Source organism: Hippopotamus amphibius, chromosome 1 (genome assembly GCF_030028045.1).
Source record: "Hippopotamus amphibius kiboko isolate mHipAmp2 chromosome 1, mHipAmp2.hap2, whole genome shotgun sequence".
Lineage (NCBI taxonomy): Eukaryota > Metazoa > Chordata > Mammalia > Artiodactyla > Hippopotamidae > Hippopotamus > Hippopotamus amphibius.
The window spans coordinates 206,188,662-206,213,064 of record NC_080186.1 but is presented as its reverse complement, the minus strand read 5'-3'; the positions used below and the strand labels follow the sequence as shown (position 1 = coordinate 206,213,064).

General features: G+C 38.3%; 1 protein-coding gene across 15 annotated transcripts in view; it reads right to left on the bottom strand.

Annotated features, from left to right (window-relative positions):
• The window catches only part of MEF2C (myocyte enhancer factor 2C), a 163,517-nt gene that overhangs the window by 44,949 nt on the left and 94,165 nt on the right, over positions 1-24,403 (bottom strand). The window lies entirely within an intron of this gene.

The window sequence follows — 24,403 nt, the reverse complement described above, 5'->3', positions numbered from 1 at the left end:
GAAAGAACATAAATATCCACCCACTCCTCCTAATGGCCACAAAGTCCTTCATTTAACTATTTAGAGGAGGATAGTTCCTAGAATTACTGATACTCTAATACTGGATGAGACCACCAAGGACCATCTGGCCCTTCCTCATGCCTTCCAGAAGGGAGGATAATGGTGCACAAGCACTGGCCTTTCACATCTCACGTCCTTGCTCAAGCTGGGCTCTCCTACTGGAATGACCCCACCAGTACCTGTTCCCTGGATGCAGTCCTCCTCCAAGGCAGAGCTGACACATCATCTCCTCTCTGTAGACTTCTCTGATTACCAGGGATGAATTAACTTCTCCCTAATTCATGCGCTCATTTATTGTATACATTTTCCTATTAGAGCTTTTCTCACAAATTATTATTTATGTGTTGGTCGCCATTGCTAAATTGCTAGATAATTAAAGCACCTTACTTTATCCACGTTTGAAGCTGCAATATACAGCAGAGCCTGACACACTGTAGGTGCTCAATAAACGCTTGCTGAATGAACAGAACACACATTTCCACTTCAGTGTTAATGTATGCAGAGGTTTTGCAACTGGACAGAGGCTACTTGTCTGGTTGAAGGTGAAGATGGTAGTGGGATATAGACCTCTTGACACACATTACTAAGTGCTACTATGTCAGGTGTTATCTGTGGTCCTTTGTATGTAAGAATGCTTTTTCTGAATATATGGTTAAGATAATTTGTTTACATGTTTTTCTTCCCATGAGTGAGCTCCTGAAGGTTAGTGATTGTTTACTAGTCATCTTGTATCACCAGGACTTAGCACAGAACCTGCCATGTGGTAGGAGCTTAATAAATGTTTGCAGTATTAATGACAGACTGAATGGATGAATGAACAGGACAGGAAAAAAAAATGCTAGAGGGAGAAAGTGTAGTCTCAGTGTAGGATTTCTGCAACTGCAATTTCCTTTTTCACATTTTATATTATTATTTCACACTGTTAAAACTCAGTTATTATTTTAGTCTTTTTAAGTAACTCTTACAAAGTGACTATTTTCTGAAATGTACAGTTTTTAACTCAGAAAGCAATGCAGTGTAGGCATAATTTGTACTAGGAATGAAACTGATCATACCTCATTGGGAGATTTATATCACTAAATACTTAAAATCTGGCATATTGGCCTACATATGGAATAGCAGAAAAACTGAACATTCATGAAATTTTTAAGGGAAAAAAGCGATAAGTATATAATCTCAGTAATGAAATGGGTAGCAGGAAAAAGGGGCATAGAATTCAGCATGGAAGGAGAAAAAAGGGAGTGGTATTTTAGGCAGCATGTCCAAGGTTAGAAAAGGAAAAGCAGAAAGCTTAAAGAAAAGAACACAGGGAAACTTTTGGGAATGTGAGTCAGATACTATAAATTTGAAATGAGTATCTTTCAAAATTCTTGGGCAAAGTTCATGTTTTTTCCCATTCTTGGAAGTTGGTCTCCTGCTCCACTGTTCTCTCTGGCTTTGACATTGGTCTTATTCTGGGCCAAGCTTAGCCGGGAGGATTCACGGAAAATCAGGGTGATTCTAGGGCCAATCTGATGATTCAGGCTTCCTCAGGATAGGTCAGTGGTTTCGTGTTTTCATTAAGGTTTCTTCCACCACACCTCTTTTGGAACCTGGACATGCATGCATCAAGGAGGCTGGCCTAGAACAGGACTGAGATGGGCAAGTTTGGCGTGAAATGTCTCCTGATATTCTGAATCCAGGAGAGATCTGAAGTGAAATACGAAACAGGGGACATTTTAATATATGACTGAAATGCATGCTAAAATATGCAGTTAATCCTAATAATCTCTATAAAGCAAGCTAAGAAAATAAAGGCTGGAACACAAAACAAAAAGCTGAAATACGAAAGATCAAATTGTAGGTGAGTTTGAAAAATGGATGATGACAGTGATTTCTTAAATAAGGAAGGAAAAGAAGGCAGAATTATAAATTAAATGAAGGTTGAGAAAGAGGAGAGGAGCAAATGAACAAAGATCAGGAAGCAGGATTTTTGAAACTATAAAATATGAATGTAACTCATCTAACTAACCTTTTAGGACTATGGCAATTTACTTGCAAATAGGTCACAGAGATAAAAAAGCAGATACTGGGGGCACTGATTCTTTAAAAATAACATGTTGAAGCATCATTTATAAACCATTAATGACTTATTTTAACAAAAGAAGATGTATATGTTATCTTGAGTAATGACAGTAGGGTCAATCATTATTTTTGTTTCCCGGTAGCACTTATCTAGTTGTGAATTCCTTTTTATTCAAGTTGGGCCAATGCATGATTAGTCATTCGAAATGGGAGTAGTCCTCACTGCCTTATTTATTGGTCAGCTCAGGATCATACTTAGTCATCATACTTCCTCATTTCTGCAGGATTCCCATGATCTATGCTACATCATTTATTTTCCCCTTTATATTTCTGACTCCAACCTCTCCTTTCATCCATTCCCCTCCCAACTTTCCTTTCCTAGCAAACCTCACAACTTAGTTGTTCAAGCTGGAGACCCAGAAATCACCCTGGACTCCACCATCTCTCGACTCAGCTATCACTGTCTCTTTCTACTTGGTCTCCTATTCTTAGTCTGTTTGTCCCCTGACCCCCACTTTCCAGTCAATCATTGTTCCTTCTTTTGGCAAGGGCCTTATTAAAATGCAAATCTAACTGTATCACTGTTCTCCTTATAAACCATAGCGGCTCCCAACAGCCTCACCCACTAGTTTTCACAGCAAGCCCTCTGCTTGCCTCTCCGGCACTATTTCCTCTCTTCTCCCCAGCACTCTGGGTTTTGCCAAGGGAGAATGTCTCACCATTTCCCAAGTCAGGTAGGCTCTTTAACGACACTGTTTTAAAATGTGTCATTCACTCCTGTCTGGAATATTATTGTTTACCTCCTCCTCTCTGCTACACAAACCACAGTCATCCTAGAACATCTATTATCTAAGGCCTCGCTTGCTCTGTGAAGCTTCTTCCTAACTCTCCTAGGCACTTAGAGACTCCCTTCTTTGTACCCCTAGCATCCTTAACTTTCTGTGTTTGTTTTTTTTAAATAATATGTGGTGTTTTATATATTGTAATTTATCTTTTAATGTGTCTGCTTTACCACTTGATAGTGAGTTCTATTCAGGTTGGGTATTTCTGGCTCCTGACAGAGGGTCTGATTAATATATGTGGGCTTAATATATGTCCTCAGTAACTGTTCATCGGATGAATGAATAAGCAAACAAACCTGACGGTCATACTTTCTAACAGTGACAGACTAATTGAAATGAGCTGGGTGGTCTTCTAGGGTGACAGCATTATTTATTTGTTTAATAAGATCAGTAAGTCAGAATTCAAGGAGCATGAGTTCTGGCAGGTGAAAGCAACCCCTGTAATTACTTCATGACTGTGGCACAGTACATCTCTGTGGAGAGCAGGGGGGACGGTGCAGAGTAGCGGGAACAGTAGAGGGAACAGAGTATTGTACATGGGACACAAAAGGGGTGGGTTTCTTTGTGTTTAGAATTGCTGAGTCCTGGGCATCCTGGGCCGATCCTTTCCATGCTCTCGAGTCCTATGTGGCTACTGGTGCTCAAAGTTACTACCAGGAGGATATAAACACTCTGAGAACCAAAAATACTGCAAGAGGTGCTTTTGCGCATTCCCTTCTCTGTTTCCAGGTTTTCCCTCAGAAACAAGGGCACTCCCTTTGATGTAAGTTTAAGAATATTTGTTAGTTGGAATCTACAGTTTATCACTAGCTTATCAAAAAAGCAGAGCGCTCTGTGTACGCTCATAAAAGGCAACATAAAATAAAATCACACAAAATAACACAAAATGAAACAATTTGAGGTTGACAACTGACTGACTGAGTCCTGACAACAGTGATCACGCCCTGAGAATGGTAACTGAGACAGCCAAACCTCACTTCTGAGACAGCCAGGCACTCCCCGATGAAGGTTAAGTTGCTCCCTTTCCTAATACCCCTCTCACCCTGAGCCTCTGCCGGGCTGAAGAGACGTAGAGCCCCAGTGGGCTCGGCCCTGGCCCCCTCGCTCTTGAGCAGGCCCTTGGCCGGAGACGGAAACCCTCTCCTTGCTGTTCACTCTCACGGTCGCAGCTGCTGTGTCTTAGGTCACAGGCCGGCCCCACATGCACCATTAACAGACGTTAGCCTGGGATATCCCTGAAAATACCAAGTTGTTTTGTGGTTGTTTTGTTTTTTCTAATTGATTTCTCTCTCTTTCCAATAAACTAGCCCGCTCTCCAATGGGTGGCAATAAGCCTCTCTCTACTGAAACTTCTCAATCGAAACGTTTTGATTTTGGTTATTCTATAGTGATTAGGCAGCAACAATAGGAAGGGCCTCTTACACTCTACCTCCCCAGTTAGCACACCGTGTGAAGGGCCTAAATACCAGTTCTGACGATTCTGCTTGGATCTGCGGGATGCCATGTGAAAGACGAGTATCGACAACGATGTTAGCACACGGTGCTCACTACCCACACTGCTCTGACATGTCAAAATGAGGTATCAGGACAGCAGAGCACTTTGGGGACTGGGTGACAACAATACAGGAGTCACAGCTACTGTGGCTGCCAGGGAGGGAAGAGTCTCAGTGTGTTAGAACACACCTCCCTGACAGTAGAAACTTTTTTTTTTCACCTCTGTATCCACGGCAACTTGAATGTGCCCAGCACATGGATAACATCCAGTAAATACTGTTGTTAATAAAAGAATAATGGAATCCAAGGCTGCAGCGTCAGAGGTTCTTACTTAAGATGGAATCACAATGGGATCTGAAAACACACAGGGAGCATTTGCTAGGTTTGTACTCAGGGCGTAGGCTTCTTTCACCCCTACCAACCACTCTCTCTAACTCCACACAGGAATTTAAATTATAAAGGGAAAGAATCATGAACTAGAGAGCTAATGGAATTAATATGTCTCTCTTTTATGCTTCCTCAGAACTTCGTAATTAATATTTATTTTATAATTGTTGCTCTCTGTATTCTTGTTTTATTTCATTTTCCAGATTATAAGATTTCTGTAGACAGGAAGTGTCTCTTGAGAGCTTTCTTTTTTATCCTTGGCAACTAGTGCAGTAAACAGTAAAATGTTGCAAGACACTGGTTAACTCTCCTGGGTGGGTGTCATACGTGAGAATACCTCTAAGGAGAGCCTGGTGACATATACTAAGAAGGCTCAGAAAGATTAAGCAGAAGCAAGTGGGGATCCAAGCTTTCCCTTTCCTTTAACACTGAACCTTTTCTCTCTCCTTTCAACATTAGTAATGTTTGCAAAGTCTGCCAAAGGCTAGCAACCTTGGTCTCTACCCTACGTTTATGACTTGCCTCTTTCAATGTAGAAACCCCTGTAACTTGGTTAATGCAGTATTAATATTTTCATTTTATTGGCTGATATATTGGAAAACTTTCTGCTTAACAGCAAGGGCCCAAAATATAATGGATGAGGATGGTCACCAGTCAGGGACTGGGCCAGTTAAACCACTGGGTGGAAGGACACCACGGGACTTCATCAGCCCTGGTGTGTGGATGGGAAAAACAGGATGTACTCCCAAGTGAATAACAGGCCAGCACTGGTGGCTGGAAGTCAAGATGCAGGGAAGAAAGGCTCCTTACAGGTTCCAAGGGCTGTCCTGGATGTGAGGGTTTACAGGATGCTGTCAGCTGGTCAGGGAACAAGTCTCTACCTGCACTCACATCAGGCATTAAAGAAAGTCCCTCAGACCAAACCTGCACATGCACAGCAGTACACTTATAATGTTCCCTCCTTTCTTTTCTGCAAATAAGTTTATTTTGGTTTATAACTCATCTCTCTCACCACATTAAAAACTACTTGTGGGGAAGGAAAGCGTCTAATCTATTTATCTTCCATAGCTGTTATGTCGTTATCACAAACCTAACATGTGGATTGGTAATAAGTGGTAGATTTTACATTCAATTACCTTGGGTAGGTGTCCAATGAAAGAAAGTTTGTTAAAACTGTACTTCTTACTAATCAAGGAGCGTCAGATAAATAAAGGGTGCTTAAAAATAAAAGTGCTTCAAAATCCTCAGGCAGTTGCTTGGTCCTATCCCTTTTAAGGCTTTTGTTGTATTTATAAAACACACTGATATTGTTCTGGTCATGGTCTTTATTTAACTAGCCCTTCCTGCAGTCCCATCATGATTCCCTCTGTGGGGCTACTATGTACCTGCCTCAGTGTCCACACAAGACTGGGCTCCTGGAGGGCAGGGCTGCGCCTTTTATCTGGGAATCCCTAGGACCAAGCAGAGCACCTGGTACCTAGAATCTCATAAATTAATATGAATTCTGAGTTCATCAATCAAAGGGCCTCTATTTGCTTTCCAACAATACAATTATTTTCAGATAGTACCAGAAAAATAACCAGAGTATCTATGGGACAGACATCAAAAATGCCAGTAGCATTTCAGAGTTAGGACTCTTCATTCAACTTTCCGCAGGGACTTGCCCTCTAGTTTCCTGGCTCATTTGTTATTGGGGGTTGCTATCTCCTGGACTCACATTGTAGTTCCTGCTATTTTATATTTTTGCTTTGAAGGGTCCTTTCTCATTAGTGTAGACAATTATGAATTGAAGGTAATGATTAGAAATAAATAGACCATAGGCCATCTACAAATGGATTCTGAAAACACCTACATTCCATTATGGCAAACTGGGATCTTCCCTTCTGGATTAAATATTTATGAATAAAATATAATTCATAAGAAATGTTTTAGAAAGCCTAGTATTATCATCAAGTGCTGATCAAGGCCTATATAGGCTGTCACCTTATTATTTTATATGCAAATTTAAATTTTTGTCAATTTATGTGTCTAAATTAAATGAGCTAATAATTAAAATCAAACTCATTTCAATTCACTTTCCTCATGCTATGAATGTTATCTATATATGAATCTGTGGCCTCAGAACCTTGGACCAACTGGTAGTTCATAAAATCACATGTCCCATGATATCATATATTACACAGATAAGTAATGTTCTTAGGTTTTGTATTCAGTCACGTTGGATTTTACATGATGCTACAAAAGCCAGAGAGAGTACTGAGAAATGAAAACCAGAAAGGCATGGGGAGTAAATATTTAAGGGAAGTAATGACAAGAATGAGAGAGAGAAAGAGAGAGGATAAATAGGTGACAGACAGAAAATACATGCTGGGAAAAGAGGGAGGGAGAGAATGAAATGAGTGAGAGAGACAAACTGGAGGTGTTGTGAAAGAGAGAGGGAAAAAATTATCAAGTGAGCACATCAAGTGATCCCTTGGTATGTAAGCTGGCCTCTCCTGGTGTGCGGGCTCAGCACTTTATGATCTAACATAAAGCTTCATCACGGGCCATCAGCAAGTTTTCTCATCCTGATACCCACCCCTGGCAGCGGCTCAGCACCTGTTGTCTAACTCAGCGAGGCCAAGTGGCGCTGCCAGTCTCACAGACTGCTCTGTCCTCTGGCCCCAGACGGCCTTCTTTGGCGAGTCTGTGTGCCCTTGGGCTCCACGTCCCCGTGGTGGTAGCTGCCCGCTTTTGTAGCCAGGATGGCTTTAATAATTTCAGGCATTATCACTGGAAATGTACTGCAACTTGATTTTTCAGTTTGGTATTTCAACTTCCATAACTTATGAATTCCCAGTGATTTTGTTAGTTCAGTGGTGAACTACGATTTTTCATTTGTGCAATAATTTCTTCCATAATATTCATTAGGTAATTATAAAAACAACATTTCCTCTTCTATGGCACGAAGAGGAAATTAAACCAGTCTTCCCGCACTATCAAAATATTAATTTTCCCCTTAAATGAATCTGTTTCTCAGCAATAACACCTACCATTTATCGAGCATGTACTGTGTGCCAGGGCCTGAGCCTGTAGCTTGGCATGGTTCTTTTTTTAATCCTCACAGCCACTCCTCCACTATGACTGTCATTCTACAGATGAAGAAAAAGAAGGGCAAAGTGTTTCAAGAACTTGCTGAAGTCTACCAAGCTAGATAGTGGTAGAAGTTAACCAACTCATGTGCAAGCTCCAGAATTAGCTCTCTTAGCTATCTCACTATTCTGCCTCTGTAAATCTGCCCCATTATAAAGACTGCCTAAATTATGCCTATGTTTTCTTCAAACACTTACTCTCAGGTGAAATTGGTTAAATGTTCAACAAATCTTATTTTTCCATAAAGGAATGTATTTGTAACTGAATTCATTTTCTGATTAATGATCTTATCTAAAATGTTTTCCCTATTGTTCTATTGTACTATCCACTGCAGAGAGGGGAAGGCCCCTTCAATCATATTTGGGATGCATTTTAATTAGCTACCTAGTTAAAATGAAGGGGAGATTTATTGAAAACCTAAGGAAAGAAAGGTGGCTTAATTTTTTCAACGCCTATATTTTTAAGATGAGGAAGGAAGTCCTTTGCAATAACACTTTGGCTGTATCTACCTGGGTAAAGTGTAGGTTTGCTGCAATTATTTAACAATACTTTGCAAGAACCTTAAGTCTCTGCTCCTAAGAATAAAAAAGTTGCTTTATATTTTTTGGTGCATATATTCTTTAGATTCACAATCTAACTGCTCAGCTCTCCACTTCAACTTGCTTGAGTAGATGAGCGATGCCACGGCTGGTAACTCTGAGACATTTTTGCTGGGTTTGAGGGGGGGTAGGTTGGGAAAAAGAGAAGAAATATATGCTTTTATGGAGAAATTATTGTTTCTCTCTGGACAAAGCTATAGGATCAAGGAGACATCTTCTACGCATTATAAAAATTCTTCTTTTAAAACATGGGTACATAAGCTATTTCCTTTGTTTTCAAAACGATACTGACAACACTGTTACTCTACAGGCCGGATGGGAGGAAAAGTAAAAGGAACCACTGTACAGGTTCCCAATTTTTTCCAGCAGTTACAGGAAGACAGAGCAAGAAGTGAGATCTTCTTAAGTGAAAATTTCCCAAAGTCCCAAGGAAAAGGGGAAAACTGCAGGAGAGTTTCAAGAACCACAAGACTTGGGTTTTGCATCTTGTCAGAAAATCCACACTGTTGGTAAAAGCCTGGGGAAGGGCTGGCACGGACCTGACTCAGCAGAGGAATGCCACCCACAGTCACCGACTCGGCTTCCGCAGTGGCTTAGCTGCCCTGTTTTCTCTGGAGGACTCCCCAGCCAGGCCAACACACACAAGTCTCTCAGATGGGAAACTGGAGTTTTTGAAAATTGAAATTAAACAAAGTTGTATAACGTTTAAAAGAAGTTTACAATTATGATACTTGGCTTTTTACACGGGCTTGAAGTCAATTTTCTGTTGAATAAATAATATTAACCACATATGAACCACCTAATCGTTTAAAAATGCCTCAAACAGCCATCACCATCATTCTGAAGAGACTCCCACTTCTTTTTAAAGTCCACTGTTAAAAGATGAGAGGAAACAGTACCATTAAAAGAGGAAGCAAAACACAGTCCAAAATCTGTTTCCATGAGGTAATGCACACAATTGACTAATGGTCAGAGGAATTCAATCTATACCAAAATGAGGTTTGAAGTCAAAGCAGGTGGCTGGGAGAAGTTAGAAACCCCCCTACCCCAACTTATTATTTTACTTTACTGCAGAAGCCAAAGGGATGGATAGAAATCAATAAAAGTTTTGTTCATCTGACACAGGAACTGGTACACAAGAAGATGGAAGTTATATATCCAAGTTCATCTACTGGAAAAACTGCCAGTCTCACATGAACTGCGTGTGCATGTGTGTGTGTGTGTGTGTGTGCGTGCGCGCGTGCACACGCACACTATACCATGAAGCTAAGAATTTTGAAAGGATTTTCAGAATTATTTCTGGGTAGATGTATTTCTGCGTAGCTGTTTTAATCTTTCCCCCCAGAAGGAAATACTTCACTTCCGTAATTTAGATTCCACAAAAGTTAGGTTGTTTTGTTTTAGGATATTGCAAACTGAATGATGGTGTCTAATGGAAAACAAATTTCTTCCCCTAATCATAACATAACAAATAGTTTACTATCATATAATTTATTATATTTTTCTCTAATATAAATAAAATCTCTCATATTTGTAGCAACTCAATCATGGAAAGCACTAAAATGTTTCCCCATTTCTCCTAATGTTGACTAGCAAGTGCTTTGGTCTCAGGAATCCGATATCAGGTGCAGAGCTCAGAACTATAAATTTATTGCACCTCCTATAGGTAATATTAGGGCTCTGATGGTTGTCTTTCCTTAAATCACAATTCATCTTTGCTAGGTCTTCAGAGTGCAAAATAGGTGTGGCTCGGAAGAGAGTGTCAAACAAACATCAGTGGTTCAGAAATGATATCCTTTCCCCAGTAGCGATATACATTGTGGGTATGTGACTGGAATATTTAAAACACCTGTTCACTTGGAACTAAGCCAAATGTGTAATACTTTAGAGTGCTTGGCTGACTTCCAAGAGCCTGTATCCTTACTGCCATCAAAATACTGAGGGAGTCAGGGCAAAGATACAAGCTGGAAGCCATGTAAGAGAGATATATTTTATTGTTAACAATATCATCATACTAAACACTGTTGGCTGGCTAGTATTTTAATGAAATCAATTATTTGTTTTTGCATCAGAAAAGAAACTAGCTGTGTAGGGACACTTGTTTCAGCTTTGCTAATTACTTTCATTGCCTTTAAAGCTCAATCAAACTCTCCCCCACTCGCCCTCCCTCTCCCCCCTCACCCCTTCTCTCTTTTCACTGTGTTCCTCCCTGCATACACAGTAGTTCGAAAGGAACACCAGGGAATAAATTCTATCCTAACTCTATTCACCAGAGTTCATCAAGGGAACTGGGGCAAGCCCCTCTAATCTGACAGGGTTCCACCTATTTTTTTTTTTCAATTCTCTTTTGACTTTAGTTAACAGAGTTACTTGTGACTCCTAGTTTTTAATCTTTCTCTACCTTTCCCCAGGTTTTAAAATCTGTACAGTGAAGATCTTATCTCTGAAGAATTTCATGACTTTATTACACAAGAAATAGTTATATATGTATTATATGTAACGACTTAAAATGTGGCATCTCGTTTGAATGTAATCACAAAATATACTGAAGAGTCAATGTCCAAGTTGTGAGTGTGTGTGTGAGAGAGATAGAGAGAGAGAGAGGCTAGAAAGTTAGAAAATACTGACTACACTTACAAATGCAGGAGGAAGGAGCAACAGGAAAGGAAATAACATTTATGGGTGTCATGCACCCAACATGTGCTAATGGCTATATACGTACATTATATAAGCTAATTCTTACAAAAAGACCAAAAGCGAGATTTATTATCCCTGTTTTACCACGTATAAAGCTAAACTTCAGTGGAGATTAAGAAACTTGCCCAGGAGAATGGAGTTTAGGCAAGTGGGAGAAACCCACCTGTCTAACCTTCTAGAACTTGCATCTGCCCCTTCTCACATAACATGCGCTATCTTACAAACTGTAATGGAAAAGAATATATAAAAAAGAGTGTCTATACGTGTATAACTGAGTCACTTTGCTGTATAGCAGAGATTGGCACAACATTGTAAATCAACTATACTTCAATTAAAAAAAATACAAACAAAAACAAAAAGGCTGGACTTTTAGATTACAGACGTGTCTAAGTGTAAGGATAGAGTTTTTACATTTGGCAGTATTGTATCCAGAATCCTGACCTGTTTATGTGGTCATTCAAAGTGCACATACTTCATTCGGAAGTATAGATTTTGATTTCTTCTTCAATTTAGTCTAGAGAAGCTTATATAGTTTAAATATGCCTGCTGAAGTCTCTATAATTTGCTCCTTTAAGACACTACAGCTGACATATCATCTTCAGAGAAATGCATGTGTATATTATCAGTGCAAACAAATTACATGCATATTTCAAAAACAACGTTATAATATAATCATAATTGTTCATAGGATGACAAAAATGGCTTAAAATATATAAGTATAATGAAAAGTTTTAGGCTTTATAGCATGTACACATATACATATGTTACTTATAAAAATTAAAAAGTTTTGGCACTTCTATATTTTACAATTATATTGCTTCTATTGACATTTTCCAGTAGAATCTTCCTCAAGAATTGGCTGTCACTATGGTATTCTACTGCTTGAGACCATACAGTATCATTCTCATACCTCCCATATCGCACCTAATTCTGGATCTTTGCATAATTGGTCTTTTGAAAGGTTTGGCCCCATCCTCTTCATCAATTCAAAACCATCTTTCTGCACTTGACTTGTGTGAGCATAAAAGTTACTACCTATCAGGGCCACCTTCCCTGATTTTTAAAATATTCTACTTCCTATAGTTATTACTTGATTACAAGGTATCATCACCATCACCATAAACCTCATTATGTGCCAGACCCTATTCCACACATTTAAAAAATGTTCAATCATTTAATTGTCATAACAACTATGTTCTAGGTACTATGATTAAACCCCATTTACAAATGGGGAAATTAAGACGAAGAGTGCCTAGGTGACTTGCCCAGGGACATACAGTTGGTAAGCAGTGGAGAGGGATGAGAACTTAGGCAGTTTAGCTCCAGTTTGGGAACTGATGCTCCCAAACACTCCGTTATGCTGCCTCCCCCAATATCTCACAATGCCTGTTGTTCTGTCTGGTTGATTCACATGTGTATTTTCTACCTTAGATAGACTGTAAGTTTTGTGAAGTCACAGACCATGTATTCCAAACTTATATCTCTCCTAGCATCACTATAAAGTTCTGTACATCCTAGGAATTTAATAATTAATGTTTGAATAGAAATATCTACAGATTAAAGTGGAAGTAAACTTCTAAAATACAAACATATTGAAAGAAAACTTTTAAAGTTGGAGATAAAAATGGAATTAAAACCTTGCATGTTTTGATAATTCGCAAAATAAATCTAATGTCATTGGTTATCACTAATGAAATGGCCATATTAATTTCTTTGCTATTGTATTTAATAGTTTTCAACTGTCATTATAAGCATTTGATGCATAGAATAAACACACCTTCTCGTGTTTAAACCACCCTGCTTGTGTTATTTTGGCTTCTATTACAGATAAATAATACTGTAGACATTTCAAATCCCCAATGATTAGGAGGTAGTCAAATCAATATTGGCTACATAATACATAAAGAATGGATGCAAAGTTTATAGCAAAGAAATTAATTATTAATTTGTATCTGCTTACTGTAACAAAAATTTGTTGTCAGCTTTTTATGAAGTTTAACAATGCTTGAGCCAAAGTGGATAAATTATATATGAAAATGTCACTATTTAAAGGTAAAAAACGCTAATAAAACAATTATAGTATTTAATGGTTACTAATGTTATACAATCTGTTATACGTAGTAATTCATGCACTGTTCTCTCCATATGATAGTCTAGCATGGTTATTATAGCTCATATTGCTATTATCTAGCAATATTAAAATGATTTTTTAGCAATTAAAATAGCAATATTTTCCATATTACAAAGGCTTTTCTGAAAAGCCAGAAGTGAATATATTATCAAAGGTAATTATTTCCAAAACTGAATTTGTCCTGCATAGCACAAATGCCTCAACAATAAAAATTTTGTTCAAAAAGTGTGCACATAAAAGGCTTTGTCCCTGGAATGTAGCTCTAAGTGGCTCACTATCTAGGTTGAAAATGGCTATGCAGGGTTGTATGTCCTATTTTTCCATGCCTGCAGTAAAGATACAATATGGGAATTCAGCTTGGTAATTACTAATACACCACACAGACACAATTACACCCTGTATGCGGCATGAAGGAATCACTTGTGGTCTGCATCCATTACAAAGAGCAGTAGGGGGCCACCATGCAAGAAGACAAAATGCTTTACAAGACGGAAGGAGACCAGAAGAGTCGATGTACACAGATACAAGGACCTTGATTCTTCTAGCAATGATTTAAGTCTCTTTCCATCAATTATCGTCCTTTGTCTCAAGAGTCTTATCACCAGCAGCATTACAGGAACTGAACTTAACAATGCTCAGACCCGTATAACCCCATGAACTGTGCTGACATTTCCACACCCTGTTGCTATGTTTGACCTGGTTATTCAGATTACTTAAGCAAAACAAAATGGGGGGGGGGGGGGAGCGTTACCATTGCAAAACTGGCCTATGTATTATTTTCTTACGTCTTAGAATTTCGTTTCTGTAAACTGAAAGCTATCCTACTCTCAAAATGTTCTTTATCAAAGTAGTTTCTACTCCATTTAAAAAATTGAGTGAAAATCTGCTTGGATGAAAACTATAGTTGTAAGAAAGACTAAATATTGGTATATCAAGGGGATATACACTTAACAAGAGAATTTTACATCTAAGGGAGCTAAACTAAAATGTCAGCTGCTCTCTTTAGCTACAATGAGTCAGAGGAATAATTTTCTTTCTGCTAAACTCTTTAAAGTTTCGAGTTTAACTGCAAGCAGTAAGCGGTTTTTATGATAATAGTTTCCTCCTAATTATTACACGATGTACATTATTTTACAATACTTTCATTTAAGATACTCTTTTAAAATACATGTTATAATTATGAATTTTTAAGACCTCAGGAAAGTTAGTTAGTTATGGCAGTTTGTCAGCTTCTGTGAAACAAAGCCTTGTCTTTCAGAAAATGTTTACAACCTATGAGAAAAAAAAATGTGTCCTGGGGCTAAAATGTTTATTGGCACCTAGAAGTCTGAAAGGAGAGTCAGGCCTGTGGTTTCTGGAGGGTACTTTATCATCCCCGCATTCTCAAAGGTTTCTCTGAATGAATAGAACTGGATTACTCAGCCTTCTCTATTCCACGCCTATTCCTCTCCATTTTCCTTGGCACCAACGAGAGCCAGGCTATTTTTAGTTAGGCAGTTTTCTATTTTTAGGCAACTACCAGTTAGAAGACATTTGTTAGGAAAAAATTTAAAAACACACACACACACAAAGGGAGGAGGGAAAGAAGCTTCCCTTCACATATTGTAAAGCAGCCTTCAACCTGTAACTCCAGGCATTTCAGCTGCTTTCAATCTTGGAAAAATAAAGAAAAATTCAGAGTTCAGGGTTTTAAAAATAAACCTTCCCTCTGGCAAACAGACCAAAATACAACAAGCTGTTACTATGTGAAACAGCGACTACAAAAACAAAGAACATTCTCCAATGATTAAACTGCGAGAAGGAAAAGTTGTAGAACTATTAGGTTATAAGAATGTTACACAGGCATGTAACAATTTTCCAGCCTCTCCGCCAGATGTATCATGTTTTAGAATTTAAGGAGGAGGGTGGGGGGAACCTCATCTGTAAAGTTAAGACCAGGATGTTGGATGTAACTAAGATTTCCTTTCTCAACTCCAGAGACCCTTTTATCAATCTTAAGGGTAATTATATTGACTGCATTTTTCAAACATTTGTATTCTATAGAATTTCCCTAAAAATTATAACCACATGTTTACAGGGAAACCATAATATTCAAAAATCCAGTGCCAAGGGAAAACAAAATTAAAGGCTGCTACATGTATCAATACATACACACAGTTATGTGTGTGTTTGTATTTATGTTATCTCTATATCGTTACCTTTATTAGTCTCACTTTTACTTTAAATGGGAATAAATGACTTGCAGATTGGCTTAGCATATCAACCTACTCTACTTATCATTCAAAGTTGTGCTTTCATCTATAATGCACCATGCGCTGGATGTTTTCAGGTGCTCAACAGCTGTAATTACTTTCTTTTCCTTCAGTTAGCCCACTGCACTCTAAGTCCTAGCATGGTTCAGACTGTCGGGTAGGATAGTCACCAGCGCATCATCAGTAACCAGCACAATGTCTGGCACATGGTCTTCATGTTCATCAGCATCTGCTGAATGAGAGAACAAATACTGTGCATGTTGTGTCCACAACTGGGTTTTTGGCCCTGGAGGGCAGTGGACATGTCATAATCATCGCTGCATTTCCTACACACTCAGCACAATGCCTTGCACGTAGGGAATATTCTGCAAATGCTGTGGAAAAAAAATCAACTCACTGGCCTTTATTAGATCTTCTTAATTTATAGAAATGCTATAGTTATTTATGTAAGAATGCAGTATTTATTTACTAAATGATATACCTATTAATACAATATGCTATATAATTATTCTCAATATAAGAATTTGCTTCTTCTCTGTCCTTTGGTAAAACATCTTTAATTACCTGAACTTTTCCCCTTGATGTTGAAAATAAAAACACCTTATCTAACTTAACAGGTGACAATGGGTTCTGACATCTTTTATAGCCTATGTCATCATCATGACAGCCCTGTGAGCTTCCTGTGCGTCAGGGTCGACAATACTAACTCAGAGGAGGCATCTGAAGCCCAAGAAGCTTAAATAACTCGCCCCAGGTTAGAGAACTAATGTGTGGTGTTGCCACAACTAGAACTTAATTTCTCTCCAAACTTGTGGGGCTTTTAAAGTTCATTTCCTAAATGTAACATTTAAAGGTAAACTCTCATGATCATGCACCAACAACATTCTTTAGGAAAATCACTCTGCAGCTTCTTTTCCCCATGTGAAATTAATTCAGAACCACCGTGTTTAAGGAGAACCCAATCACAAAGCCCAGGTGAAGAGAAAATTCCTCGCATACCTAATTAGGAAACATTAGAAGAACCTGTGCACGCGTGCGTGTGTGCATGGTCCCTTCCAGGTGGAAAAGTTTAGAGTTGACCTGGCTTGTTTCTGCTCCCCTACAACTCTTTCCTGCCCCTTCCCCCGGTTTTCTCTTCTTCCTCGGGGTAATTTCAGCTTCAGGGTTCCCTCCATCCTCTCATCTTCCTTCACAGAATCCCATTTACTTAAACAAATATTCTGTTCTGGGGAGTAAACGCTGAGTGACTCAGCTTTCCTGATTGGTTCTCTCTGCCCTGGCACAGACCCTGACACCCAGTGGGGACGCAACCAATGCCTGCTGTAGGAATGGAAGATGGAATGGCCGGGTGCAGCCTCTCCACTTTACGGGTCCTTTATTAGGTTGTATCCATCAACCATCATGCTAGTTACCTCACCAACGAGAACACTAGATTTGCCAGTTTCACCCCTACATCAGGGCTTCTCAAGAGAAGATTTCTGGGGTGATGAACATTTCTGTACCTATCCTGACCGATGTGGGAGCCACTAGTTCCATGTGGCAATGAAGCACTTGAAATGTGGCCAGTGAGACTGAGCAACTAAACTTTTAACTTTAATTTCAATTAATTAAAATGTAAATAGCCACATGTAGCTAATGGGTACCTTAATGATTAGTGCAGATCTGTTTCATTTTATCTGAAATCTGTTTATATTATCCAAAGAGAATTCACATGACAGAAATGACTGAATTTGTAATTGTCAGGCCATAGGCACTAAAAATATTACTTATTCACAAGTGTGTACAAGTAACCTTGAAAAGGGTTTGGTTTCTGGAACTAAACAGAACAGAGAGTGGGGTTGGTTTTAGATTTGCAGCTCATTCTCAGAGTAACTCTGACCTTAGTTTTTCTCTCCTAAATGGTTTTTTGGAGGTCATAGTGACGGCAGTTGTTTATGACTAAGGAATAATTTGCATGGTATTTCAAAAAAATAAACTTTTAAATTCAGGAATTCTTGAGTGAGAGTTACTATTCTTAATTCATATGTAAGGTTTTTTGTAATAATATTTTATCAGATGTGAGAAAAAACCCAAATACCCATTGTAGAGTTTACTGTTTACAGCATTTCTTATCCTAAAACAGTAACTCTAAATAGTTACTGAGTTTATTTACTAAAACATAAAGAGATTTAATTGATATGAAGAGGCTTTCAGAATCTAATTAACCTCCCAGCTAGTCATTAACTCTATGACCTTTATAAATAATTGACGGAATTTTTTTTTTCCTTATTCAAAACTTCCATCAGGTGGCTAAACTTCAGGGTAACACAGAATACACTAAATGCCATTGAGACATGACTGGATAACATGCCAAACAGCCATTAGTAAAATGAGATATATTTCCAATAAGATAATGTATGCACCCAATCTGTTGTATACATATCACAGTCCTTATCATGATCGAGTCTGAAGTCTTTTCCCAGAATGTCCTATGAATTATTTTGATCTTGAAGACAACAAGGAAAGCATAGCTGCCACTACTACCCTCTGCACCCACAGCACATACCCCCTGCAGCCATTCTCATCTCACTTGCTTGCTGAATTTGGTCTCGAACTCAGACTCTTCCTCAACACATGCTCTAGGGAGCCACTACCAACTGATAGGCCCTCACAAGGGAGGGGGCCCGGAGAAGCAGTGCTCACCTCACTGTGTAATTACAGGCCTTTTATATTGCAGTACTTCCAAAAACGTAATGCACTTGCTTTCAAGAGTTAGTTTCACCAAATATCGGTTTTATTTTTTTATTTTATTTTATTTTTTTAATTTTTTTTTTTGGGGGGCACACGGGCTTAGTTGCTCCGTGGCATGTGGGATCTTCCTGGAGCTGGGATCGAACCCATGACCTCTCCCTTGGCAGGCGGATTCTTAACCACTGCGCCACCTAGGAAGCCCCCAAATATCGGTTTTAAAAAAATCTTTTTTTGATGGTAATGATACATGTTCAAAAATGTACTTTCAAACTCCACGCTGGAGCACATAGATATTTGTAAAGGGACGTCTGGATCCTTGCTACTCAGAGTTTGGTTCATGGACTGGCAGCATCAGCACCACCTGGGAGCTTGTCGGAAATACAGCCTTGGGCTCTGCCCCACACTCACCGAATCAGAATCAGCCTTGCAGCAAGATCCCTCCCGCAATTTGGACGGGGCCGAGAAATTCTGTTTAAGATCCTCTCAGCTCTCTTGTCAGGTCCTGGCCAGAGTACCAGGGTTGCTTCTCTTTTCCCCAGGAATCCATGTATGCTGGTCTGAAAGTTTTTACGTTCCACCAGGACTACAAGCAGTATTTCTATGCCGTCTCCTGTGCCTATTTGTTTTTTTCTTACACAGCAACAACCTTTATTCATCTCTGGTTCGCTTGAAAGATTCTCTTTTATTATTATTAGAACCTATCTGACGTCAATGAAGAAAACTTGGTAAATTTTAATATTTATACCATAATGATCATCAGTAAATTGTTTTATATATATTACATATACACATGTGTATATATACATATGTATATATGTATGTGTGTGTGTGTGTATATATATATATATATAATATTCATTAAATGTCTATAATATGCCATACATTGAGCTGGCAGTTGTAGTTACGGAGATAGATAAAACATCATCATGTCCTTCAGGGAAGGGAAATAGATTTATAATAATAATTTTTAAAAAATGCAGTCAAATAATAAACATCCTTTGATTAAAGACTCATCATCTCTTATTCTGACCCCAGGCAGGACTCTGAAATGGTTCCTGAAACTTCACTTTTGAATATTTCACAGTGTGTACTGAATCCCAACCCTGAGAAAGTAAAGACGTTCTACTCTTTGATATCTTATTTGATACATTTTAAAACCATACAATGTTACTTTTACCTAGGGGCTATCAAGGCCTAGAATGCCACTGTTAGGTTCAAATGTGCTGTCCATCACCAAGCCCTCATGCCATAAACTCCGTATACATCATTCAATGTTGACAATGATGATCCAGGCTAAATATGTTTCCCACTTTCAGATATTGAGAAAAAAAATCATGAGGACTTTGGTTTGCTCCAGTTCAAGGTGGTTCATGTAAAATAATAATGATAAAATGGTGATGGTTAATAATGATAAAGCAGTTTCACTACTGACAAAAGGCTGTATTTTGAAACCTATTGTCTTTTCTGCTCCTACTATTATTAAATAATTTTCTGTCAACTCTGTTAGTATTAAGCCATTAGAGCTGTGCAATGAGAGAGATGAGAGGAAATTCAGTTTTATTGCCTTGTGCATATAACTTAAGTAATGTAACATGCTTTATTTGTTCAACAATGATTTTGTTAATAACTGAGATGTGAAGCAGCTTTCATGTTTACAAAATGTATGCAAATTAAGGAAGAGCATTATTTTTAAAAAGGAATGGATTTTCAAATTTGTCATATAAAAATCCACTGTGGTAGTGATGAGAAACATAATTACATTTTTAGACTCATTTCTTCTTTTAGACTTTGGGGAGCAAATATAAATATGATTTACAGGGACTACTAAAAGTGTTTTAAAGACATATAAACAAAAACGAACATTACAATTTAGGAGAAATGCGCAAAACTTTTTCTTTTTTTTACAAAAATCACTTTTTTCTGATTTTCCTTAGAAGCCTCAACACTGAAGGTTTAAATCTTTACATAATATACTAATCCTTTCGTCACTGTTCAGTACTATCTATTGAAAAGCAATTATATACTTGCTTTAACAGAGGACAGTGCAGAGTTACTGAGCTACTCTCAATAAGAACTATTTTAATTATAAATTTATAGTAACCTAAGAAGAATTTTTAATGTGGCTCAAGAATACTACTTCTCTAAGGTCCTGAAAAAAACGGCTTTTCTAAAGAAATTAATTACTAATTATAAAGTTAAATACTGGCCCATGTTGCTGCAAGTAAGTTTAAAATAGTAACAAGAAAGACCTACCATCTTTCCGTTCACAAGCTTCACATTTAAAAAAAAAAAAAACAGCACACATTACCTAGCCCACGTGGCTAGTGCTCCTGTCAGCCTGGACGACTCAAAAGTGCTTTCAGATCAGACAGTAAGTTTACTGATTGACTCTGTGGTTATTGGTGTGGGGTTAAAATGTGCTTTTAGTTTTATGATGAGTGTTTAGTTTCAAACCGGTGTCTCTCACAGTGAACATTTATGCTCTGAATTCTAAAGTTTCAAGGCTACACAGTTCTTCACTTCTGAAATGCACTGCTCAAATTTCATATTGAAGAATTAATCCTGATGTTGATTTGAAAACATAATTAGTATAAATGCCTCCCTTTTTATCTTTCAGTCTAGGCCGGTGCTGTCTCACAGAACTTTCTGGGTATCAATGCATTCTACATCTTCTCTTGTCCCATTCGACAGTCACTAGCTGCACATGGCTAGTGGCTACTGTATTAGATGGCACAGATCAGATTACTGTAGTTTTTGATAGTGCTTTGATAAAATTTATAAACTTTTAATGAACTGTTTCATTGGAGCTATAAAAACATTTTTCATACTTTAAATGAGTAACATTATGCTATATAATAATCATGTGGCTATATCCTATTATACCTGTCTTCCCCTGTCTATTTTTTTCTACAAATATATTCTGACGGCCTAACATTCTGACGGCCTAACATTCTGACGGCCTAACATTCTCTAGACCTCACACGAAGCCCCAGAGATATGATGGTAAACAAAATGTGCACAGTCCCTGCCCTCCAGGAGTTTAAAATCTAGTGTGGAACAAGCAACTGGATAACAGCTTCAACAGTGCCTTGATAGGGAAAATAGAAGATATTATGACTATAGTATAGGAAAAGCACCTAATACAAATTATAAGGCATCTCCAGGATACTTCCAAAAGTATAAATTAGGACCTGACTTGAATGAAGCATAAATAAAGGCCAAGTAAAGGCCTAGTAAGGAATGTTGAACACAAAACAAGCAGGATTTGGAGAAGCTGAGGGATATAAACATCATTAGGTAGCTTGAGTATAGGATGGGAACTGGGGGTGGGGGGGGGGGTGCGTTTTGGTTGGAGAGAAATAGCAAAAGGTGAGGTTAAAGGGGAAGGGAAATACAGAGGCCAGATCATGCACGGCCTTGTGAGCAATCTTAAGGACGAAGAGTCCTTGAGGGCCGGGCCTTGTTTACGTTCATATCTCCAGGCATTCCATGGCCCAGAGCACATGGCAGGAATTCAGCCAATCTTTGTTCAGTGAATGCATAAAAGAATGAAAATTCAACAAATGACTAAACAAATAAGTGAACCTTTTTCTTTTAAGAAAAGTATCTGTGTAATATACATCTATAAAGCATGCATAAGAATAATTTCATGTATGTATATTTTTATAAGTATAAAATTGGAACCTATTTAACTGGGTTAGATATAATGAAAGCTCAAGTAAAAGAGACCTATTTTTATATTTTACATCTATTCCCAAATTTTGTAATACAGAGGGTGTAAAGAAGTCCAATTCCACTATTTGCTGCATTTGCTTTTCAACAAAAATTGTTCTTAATTTTCACCAACTATGTAAGTAAAGGTATTTAACTTACTGATAACCTCCAGAGGCACTGTGGAACACTAAAGTTTATAAGCTATTTTAAGGCTTTTCAGACCCAATTCAGGCCTTAATTATCACTGTGCAAGGAGACATTTTGCTGGAACAACTGTTCTTAGAAGTCTTTAAATCCAAACAGGAATCAGGTCACAGAAAATAAAATTTCATGTAAATATCATCTCTTATTCTCCCCTTCCTCTCTGCCCTGCCCCCCACTCTTCTTGCCCATCCTTGCATCTGAAAAAAAAAAAAAAGCTAGTAGTCTTCTACCAAGAGAAATGTGAATCAAAGTTTCCTTCTGCAGGCGTTACATCCATCTTTTTGATTTCCCAGGAAGCAGCATGGGGTCTTGTGTTGTATTCCATGTCCAGACTTAGTCACTGGCCCAGACTAGATGAGCAGCTCAATAGAATCACTGAGTCACTGAGGGGTGAGAGGTTCTTTCCTGGCCGGGTGCTAAGTGATGTTCCCACATGGGTTTTGTCTGTGGTTAGAAAACGTGTGCTGGAAATGGAGGTAACCTGTCTGGGACTTCTGTCACTCCGAGGATCACCTGGAATGATCTGGTGATCGATGACCTGTTTGAAAGTTTTGTTAAATTGTTTAGGTTACGCCTTCCTTTCGGCAGCTTGTATTACATTAATGAGATTATTGCTCCTTTGCCCTCCAATCATTCCCAAGCTGATTTTTATATATGTTTTATATCCTTGACACCAATGTCTGTCTCCCGGTTCAGAATTCCTTGACCAGTGCTGAGCATAAGCTGGTGCCTGCTAAATCACCACTGAGGGGCCTGAGATCTTCAGGTCATCCGGAAGTGCCCAACCCCACATCTCCTTGCAGAAGAGAGCCCAGCATCAACTGTGAGAGTAGGAAGGCAGCTAAGAGAAAGGAGTGGGGCTAGATGGGTGGAAGAGAGGAAGGAGGAAGTTCCTTAATACCATCAGAGTCCCTGCTGAATTTCCACAGCCTCACAAGCTAGCATTTTGGGTAAATATCTAGTACACTTGTCATAGAGTTAAATAAAATGGACTTTCTTCACGGGAAGTGCTTTTAATACAACTGTTTTTTTTTTCTAACCAATGGATTAAAAATTTAACACATTTACAAAATCTGGCATATTTATATATTGTATCTAAACAGATATTCAAGCTGCATTATAATATAATAATAAAAAAAAACCAATCCCAGTCTGTCTATTAAGTCTTTGTAAGTCTTTGTGCCATTGTAACAGTAGTGCTAATTATCAAGCAAAGATATGATGATTACGAAGAGCTTTTTTTGCTAAAAGAAGGAATCTTTTTCAACACCCACGCGCTGCACAATTTCCTGTGACCCTGTAACACTACTCTGCGATGGCCCAGAAATTTGTATTTCAGTCTGAACGCTGGGAATCATATTATTTCTCTCTCTGCGCCAATCTTTTTTTTTCTTGTGAGTAAACTGTTTTCAGAGGGTTAAGGGAGAGGGGTAATGGTCCAAATGGGAAATATAAAACTAATGACCCTTCATGAAACATATTATGCTCCTCATTAAACTTAGTTAAGTGTATTCCATTAAATTAAAATAAATAGGATTTTAAATTTTACCCAGGAGTAGTAAACTACCCTAACTTTCAACTTTGTGTTAGATCCATTCTAAGAATGGATTTCTTAAGTCCCCGACGTATCACAGGCTCTTAGCCTCCAACACAATTATGTCTTAGTCTTGTAGAGGTTTTCAAACTTAGCGTGTATAAGAATTACTTGGGAAGCTTGTTAAAAACTCAGCTTCCCACCCAGATGCCCTCTTCTCCACCAAGTATCTCAAGCACACTGATTTCAGTGAAATGCACTTTGAAAAGTACTCTATGTATTTTTATGGTATAAACTTTGCCAAGCTTAGGGGTCCCGCTTTACTTCTTTCTCTATCATCTCAGTTATTACTAAAGTGTGGGAAAGCCGAACGGGTGAAGACTGTGTGATTCAGGTCATTGAGCAGGGCAGTCCCACATTGTGTTAGACTTATATGTTATTTTCATCCAAAGAATCAAAACCATCTCTAGTTTTGGTCTAGGAGCCTCAGTTGCTACCTTACTCTTTTTGCTTTTTAAAGGATTACATTGCACAGAACTTTCAAATTCACTGCCTTCATTTTT